Consider the following 8,425-nt stretch of genomic DNA (forward strand, 5'->3'; position numbering starts at 1 on the left):
AATGCTCCAAAGCGTGGCACGTGTGCGACATAATACCCAAATATACATTTCGTTCGGCTCGTGCCAGCTCATTGACCCATATAACTCCTTTCAAAGATGAGTAACCAGCGAGCCTCTCTCCACCACGCATACGTCACATGGCTACGTAGCGTTTTGCCGTCCAATCGGGGGGCCGAGCTGCGCACATGACGTTTCAAATTACCAGCCAATAAACATAATTCGTTATCAGCTGTGAGTCGGAGCGCTCAGTTTGTTTGTGTGAAACGACGTTTTGCGCTCCGTGGTTCCGAAATTCAACGTCATGACATCTTCAACATCTCCGGCTGGCGCAAACGTCAACAGTTCGGCTGCTATCACATGACGCGATTTGAACCCGGGTTCCTCCCAGTCACGACATGACATGGCCAGCGCGCTATCCACTGTACCACGCGAGCTGGTGACGCGATGCCGCGTGGCTCCATCCAAAGTACGGCAGCCCAGTTGTCGGAACCATTCGAAGATGACGAAGATGTTCCATCGCGCACTACCTAAGATTCCGGAACTGTAGTCCCGGATATTCATTCGCGCTCGTAGTGTGCTGCGTGCTACTGCCCAGAAAACGTAGTGCGCGTATGATACCTAAATTAAACGCATTTCTTTTTCAGTTTGAGGCTGTAACTGTTTAGATTTTGAATAGAAGAGGATTCACGATCATCTAGTCCAATTCCGCATTTGAAATAAAATAATACGTGGAACACTCGATCGTAATTGGTGAGGAAAGCGCTACGTCAAAATCACGTAAAGTTAGAGCGCGGGGCGGAGCTAAAATGCGAAAGAGTGCAGTGAATATTTCATCCGTATGCAAGCGCCTTTTGCTTTTGAGCGTTAGAAATTGCAAGGGGTTTTTACTGCATAAGTTTCAATAATATAACATAAAGAAATGTGTACCTTTTGTACCTGTTTACGGCCCCTTTAACATTGCGTGTAACGTAATTTGAAATGAACTTGTTTTTGTATTTGAGTGCCCCTTTAATGCGGCGTCTTGACGAGACGTGTTTCGTGGCGTACTCTTGCAAGCATATGTGTGTGTGTGGGGGGGGGGGGGGCAGGATCTTAATTGTCCTTTAGCGGGAAGCCAGGGGTGCCACCAGACGTCGAAGAATGGTCCTTCAAAATACTTTCACACGTCCATACCACAATACGTAACATATCACAGCAAGATTAACAGCAAATAGATGATGACGATAACATAGGGTTTCTGACCGCTGGGATGCCCTACGCTGCCCCACTGCAAGTGAGGCACTGGATGAGTGATATACAAATGAAACGCGGAACATTTCAGGGACCTCCGTGGCTGTGCACCACACCGCATGAAGAAATGCAGCACGGAAAGGTGGATCTAGGGTCGTTGAAAAATGCAAGTAACACCAAAGCGCCTAGCGCACACCAGGGGTCGTTCGGAACTGCATCAACATTCGAATACTCTGACGCGTTCGTAAAGGGAGTGGCAATCTGATGAAGGCTCACATTTGCAGCCAAGTAGATTAATGTTGATACTACCGAAATGATGAAGAAGCTCTCCGTGCAGTAGGGCTCACGTTCTCTAAGGGTACTGACACTAAGTATGTGTAGCTTGTATTTCGAGTTCAATCAAAACTTGGAAACACATGGACGTAGGAACAGCTTGAAGTAGTGAATGGGGTCAATCTAATAGGAACTATAAGCTGACCCTTTGATTATTTCACCTGACGAGCCGTGACCGTTTTCTTATTCCATGTTACTGCCGCGAAGCGACTATACCTACAAGCGGCGTACAGACGTGGACAGATGGAGAGAGGACAGTAGAACGGAACTGGGGACAGGGCGGTCAGTATGCGTCCTTCGGCGGTTCCATGTGGAACTGTGCCGACATTCGACTGGAAAGTCTGCCGGAAAAGCCCAGGGGAAATCTCAGATAGCATAGCGGGTGGTAAGGTTCGAACCCACCACCTGCCAGTCTTAAGCACGACCTTGGCTACCACAAAGGAGCGTACACCTTTACCCTCTCGGCCATGCCGCTGGTGCCACGACTTTATATTTGAAAGTATCATAACGCACGCATACGCCGAAGAAGTCACCCTGCAGGTGCACGTCAAACTGTCAACGTCATTTCATCTCATAATATTAAAAATCCCAAGACTAGGGAAGTATGAAACATGCACAGACGGATAAAAGTCTCATCTCGAATCACCAGGTCGCTTGCTTTTTAGCCATTATCCTTCTGATTTCATCTGTTTTATCACATATTGAACTATGAAACGCTGCTCAGCCTTCCAACGGTTTCTTGTTAGCGGTGTGCTTGGTAGACTACCGTATGTTGTGCATGTAACAGTGCGTACCTCCCATCGGGATTTCCTACGCTCAAACTTGACTCCTTGAACAGTACCGCAAACTGTACTTAACAGTAAGAGAGGTGCTCAACATTTCTGGTCCATGCCCATTCATAAGATAATTATATTTCGTGTATTGTGATGACTTGGGTAAGCACAGAAGCCAATCAAACTACAACTTCAGGACTCGTACCCGAATAGCTCGTCAAAGCGCGTTTCCAGCAGTTTGTTTCACTTCAGAAGAAGTGTATTGCACACCCAGTAACAATAGGAACGGACTTCAGTTTAGTATGACGAACAGCATTGCAATGCGACTGTAAAACGAGTAGTGCAACAGACCTGATGAATAAGACTAGCCGGTATCAGTGCCTCTGCAGACCAAATTATAGACAACAATGGAAGTGACACTTGTCTCGGTACAGCCTTACAGTGCGTATTGTTACATTTTCGCTGCAGGCAGAATTCCGCTGTCTATGCCCTTTTATCAACGTCTTGTCTCATTATGGATTGTTTTGTCGTACAGACAGGCACGACATAAAGATAATGTGTAGCTTGCTCTTTTTCACTGGCGTAGCAGCGGGAGGGAGTTAACAGCAACCGATGCAACGGTAGCGACGTTACACGTGAACAGCTCGGGCAGAGCACGGGAACTCTGTGCTGTCCACAGGCACCGAATGTACGTTAACGATGACTATGTAAGCTGCGCACATCCGTATTTTAAAAAAAGAAGAAGAAACAGAGACATACGAAATAACCTTCCAAACGTATTTCTTAACGTATGCATATGAAGGTCCTCCATACCTTAACCTTATTGCACTACATCACATGTGACCAACTTCATGAACTGCTAACATCGACAGTTACGACGCCCCCTTATATGTATAGTCTCTGATTTGCCCTGTGGTCTCTCATAAGTGCATGCGTGTGTGTATGTCTCATGTTTTTCATTGTTGTCCCATTCATATATTGACCTGCGTGCACTGACGTATGGTATGGCAGTTGCTGCGACGAAACTCCTCATCCCATCGTCATTCATGAGTTGTTGTTGTTGCTCCATACCGTAATCATAGGAATCCTAAGGAGTATGCTAGACGGAAACCTCCGGAACTGAGACGTACGGGCGAAGGGAGTGTCATATTGAATCAACCAGGTTGCCGCGGGAGCGCTCTGCTGCGTTGCTAAGCATAGCGGATAGCATAACGTATATACACAGCACATTAATTATTAGAAAAGAAGGCCTGTACTCAGAGATGAAACGCAAAAACGGTAGGCACACCAAACGTCCATGTAGTGCTTGCGACACGGTTGCATGAAATCAGCACCCCGTGGTTTAAATTGTCTCAAATATCCAGGTGCTGCAAGATCATTTATACTGAGTAAGAAACACGTGCAGCATATGGTCCACCTTTAAACAGAATATTAGAACAACATATTCGAGGGCAATCAAGGAAATATTGGCTGCAGCACAGGTGATTTCAGACAATCCTGTTGCGAGCAGTAGACTGCGTACAACAGCTGTATAGAGAGTTGACAAGGTACGCGTACCACATGCAAAAAAGAAAAAGAAAGTAGAAATCGATAAGCTGCACCAAAGATAACGCAAAAAGGTTTTTGAAGCAGTAACACACAGCCGTAATCCGTTACTGGAACCCTCAGATTCTGAAAAAAAAAGGACACACAGGCACCAAGAAACACGACACGGACGCCACGTGGGGACGCCGTCACCACGTTCGCCCACAGAATGTCCGCACCAGCCTACACTGTCACCACTCGCCACCACCGCTACCCAGGGGCGGATCTTGGATTTTCCCGAAGAGGGGGCTCCGCTGTGGACAAGTGCCACGTACATGCTGGGACTGGTCCACTGAACCCTGTGTTCAAGTATGGAACTGAGGGGGGTCCGGATCCCTGGACCCCGCCTCCCCTAGATCCGCGCCTGCCGCTACCTCAACCAGCCTTGGCTACGAGCCTGGATAGGAGCGGACAGTAACAAAATTGTTGACCAAGGGAAGCAGCGAAGCAAGCGTTGCCAACAGTTTTCGGAATTGCGCCACTTGTACGGACTAAAACTCGCACGTTCCCTCGGCTGATTCAATATAGCTCTCCGGGCACCTACATTGAGAGAGGGAAGAGCCCCGTTCAAGTCCTTTGCTCTCCTCCGATCCTCCTGCCCACCTTTCCTTGTAGCCTCTCTCCTTAAGATTTCTATGGTTTCCACAAAGACGAAACCTGTCCGAAGACACTCTAGAGGACATAATGATGGTCCGCTGTAACCTGCTGTATGAGCCGATAGCCGATATGTGCCGTATGCGCCGATGTATGAGCTTCCCTGTGGCGGCCTGTTCTGACGTCTATTATGTTATTTGTGTACGTTAGAAAACTATGTTTTCTTGCATAAATATGATGCGCTGTACGCTTCGATAACTACACTTCTCCACAAAGTAAAGGGTACACAATTCAAGACGTTTTTGGTAACATATACTTGCAGTTCAGTCGTGCTAGGCTTTTCAGATAAAATTTCGTGCAACAGATAAATATGTTAATTTTTACCCGTCTGCACCTTGTAGCTCATTTTGCGACATCCACGCTGTCTGCAGATACATTCTAGAGAAAACGAGAAAAAAAAATACCGGTTCAACTGTTGGGTTACCGGTAACCGCAATTATTAAAACACGAATCCCATAACCGTAACCGAAACCGCTTTGAGAGTTTTGTAACTCAACCGTAATCGCAACCATGCCGATATTCGCTTCGGTTTCAGTCCCTGGCTTACTCAGAATAGAACATGTTCTATTTTTCGCCGTCCGCGCTCGAGCAGTCAGACCGTCGCAGTCAGCGCCACTTTGCGCATGCGCCCGTCTGCTAATTACTTCGGGATGGCGTCTTATTATAAACATATATTTTCTGGTTGGCTTAGCGTGGCGTGTTCGCATCCGGCTGTGGCTGACTGAGGCACCAAAAACGTCAGACTATATCCGCGCCTTTAACCTCGTGTTTACACACCGACCCGTTTGCTCAAGGAATAGAAGCAGCCACGGGATAAACGAATCTCGTGAACAACTTTTGTGGAACACCGCACGAACATGTCCCTGCGTTTAATCCTACAGTTGTCCCCCTGATGCTCCGTAGCCATGTTAATGGGACTTAAAGGAGCATGGAAGTGACATTTAACATGACTCGAAATCCTGCTTCATTTGTGAAGCAGTCCGCATGGAGTCACCACGCAAAATATGTCCGGTCTGCGGCGTATTGTCGCTATTGTCCTTCGTATTGTCAAGTTTTGTCACTGCGCAATAAAATTTACAAAAGACGGTTGGAGAACGGCAGTCGCCGGCGAGAGACACGAGCCCCGCGTGCCATCGAAGCTGCTTTGCCTTTTTTCTTTGTTTTTTTTTATCTCGACTCACGCGCCGCTGATACATGTTTCAGCTGTGCCGTTGGACGTCACTGGTCACGTGCCGTAGCCTCTGATACGTCACGCCGTCTTCGGCTTCGCTTCGACGTTCTTCGGATGTGGGGAGCGTTCTTTAAAGCTGTGCGGAACAGGGGTCGGATTCACAAAGAGCTCGTGCGACGGAATCTGTCGTAACTCCGTCGTACGGGAAAGTTACGACGAAGTGTAGATTCACGAAGGGCGCGCGTCGCGAAATCTTCGCAGCTTACGGCGAAATCCTGCGAGAGCTCCCGAGCAGTCTTACGAAGAAAGACGGCGGCGTTATTTGGCAGCGGTGGATTTGGAGACGGCAAACAAAGACTGCGTAATACGCGCCAACGCATTGCACTTTGCCACAGAACCTTCGAGACCATCCCCGAAGTGACATTGAGGCGCTTTTTTGCTTGGTAACCTTCAACAAATGCTTCAACTTTGTGCTCCGTAAAATCGGGTCGCAAGGATTTTCCAAGCATCCCCTACACCCCGGTAAGACACCCCCAACACCCCTCCAAATTGTCTGCAAGAAAGGCAAAAGAAGCCGTAAAAGCTGCAAAACTGAGTGCCACACACCGCTTACAAAACACCCTCACCCACCCCCTCCCCGAGACGAACATACTGGAAATATAGTTGCTGTGTCATCGAACGCGTTTTGCCTGTGATTGCATGGCATTCATTATGGCTACCCAAAGACCGAGAGCACGTGCAGTAACAAAACATTTGGGGACGAACAACTTCGTCTTCTTCTAATGGGACGACTCTTATTGGTGCGATTACACATTTTCGTCATCGTTACCATAGCGAAAACATAGTCTCGCACCCTTTGGCTGTTTCTCTCCACTGATCTCGATTGTAAAAGGCTGGATCGCGGATAGGGAGCGCGAGCGTGAAGAAACCGGCCGCCATCTTACGGTGCCCACAACAGCCGCAGCAGCGATCATGGCAACTTCTTGCAATTACGGTCGTACCAACCGTACTGGCTAGGTTACAGGGCCTAAATTTATACAGGTGAGTCACTCTTCATCAAGGAATAAATAGGCGTCCATTCTGTACATTTATTTGACCACTATGAAGTGTTTTTTTGCCCAAAACGAGCACTGGATGCAGGTTGCTTGATCGCTCTTCCGACGTTCAATCGAGCACACTTGCATTTTACCCGGCGGCAAATACAGTTTGAGTGCATAATATGCTTGAAAGAACATGTTACACTACACAGTTAGTGTTGTCATCAATATATGTGCGAACACTCGAGCGCTTTTTTGCATGCATTGCTAGCATGGTACACGGTGTTCTCTGCGGAAGCAAGTGCCACATTCATTTCTTTGAATTACCTTCGCGCACAAGTTCGGTATTACGTCATAATAAGACCACGATTGTCACATTTTTTCATGTATTGGTATTGTTTTGTGCCTTGGTTTGATTTGTGGCAAAGAATCCTACGTAACGGTGGTGTGGCGCGACTTGAATAACGCCTTTGTGTCAGAGCTGTATCGTCAGCTTGTTACGATAGTAATAATTTGTAGCGTGTCGCGCTATTTGTAGCAGTTTTTAAGGCAAAAGTGGTTTCTCAATACAGGTTTCGTCATGAGGGCTACCCAGTGAATAATCTGTGCAGTGTGATACGGCTGGGTGTACAGGTAAGTATCACGTTCCTCATCCACTGGTTTCTACTTTACAGGAAGGAACAACCTCAGTGCACGCACTGTGGTTAGCCTCTCTCAGTTTTGCATATTTTCTTACATGTTCACATCAGAAATACACCTTACACTTTAGGCTCCTTCACCCAGCAATATAATAATTAGAGATTATAATTCTTTTTAGAAGAGTTCCCCATATTCTTTTTAGAATAGTTTTTAATCTTTTTAATTTTTAGAAGATACAGGGATTGTAAACCATGTTTTAAACTGATGTTTTAACATTTGTCCAATGCATTTATTAAACAACATATTCATTTTTAACTGGTTGCACCCAAACCAATGTTCTGATGTATTATTTCCTTTGTTGTCGATGCACCATAAAAGTTGGAATAATCATCATCAGTGCAGGTTACTTCACAGCTGCCGCGACATACTCAAGAAATGGGTGCAGAACCTGCGTAATGCCCGCAAACTTTGACTACCACAGCACCTCCAGAAAGTAAAGGAATATGTGTCACATGGGATTTTTAAAGGCATTCACAGTATATAATACATGTATGAACTGTTGTAGATCTAAGCAGCTTCTACAGTACACTCTCAGAAATTAAAACTTGTCAGGGAACTGTGATAATTGTTTCAGTTAATAGGCATGCACATATACGCTAAAGAAGACAATTATTTATTGAGAATGCACTTCTCTGGCTATACTCATGTTGTTTACATCTACTGTTGATCACATTCATTTATCACATATTATATTCTTATATATTATTATTATATTATCACATATTCGATCACATTAAATTTAAAATTTAGCATATAAGAGAAAATATCAGGAGGGAAGTTGCTATTCATTGCTCATTCCAACCTAAAATTGAGTGCTACAAATTTAGAGAGCGCACCTGACCACTGTCGTTCCTAAAATATATATTGCCATTGTAGCAAGGTCACAAAACAATAAATGTAGCCTTTTGCGACCTCTCTGCACGTTCATTGTATCCTGAAACGCA

The sequence above is a fragment of the Ornithodoros turicata genome, unplaced genomic scaffold (genome assembly GCF_037126465.1).
Source record: "Ornithodoros turicata isolate Travis unplaced genomic scaffold, ASM3712646v1 Chromosome25, whole genome shotgun sequence".
Classification (NCBI taxonomy): Eukaryota; Metazoa; Arthropoda; class Arachnida; order Ixodida; family Argasidae; genus Ornithodoros; species Ornithodoros turicata.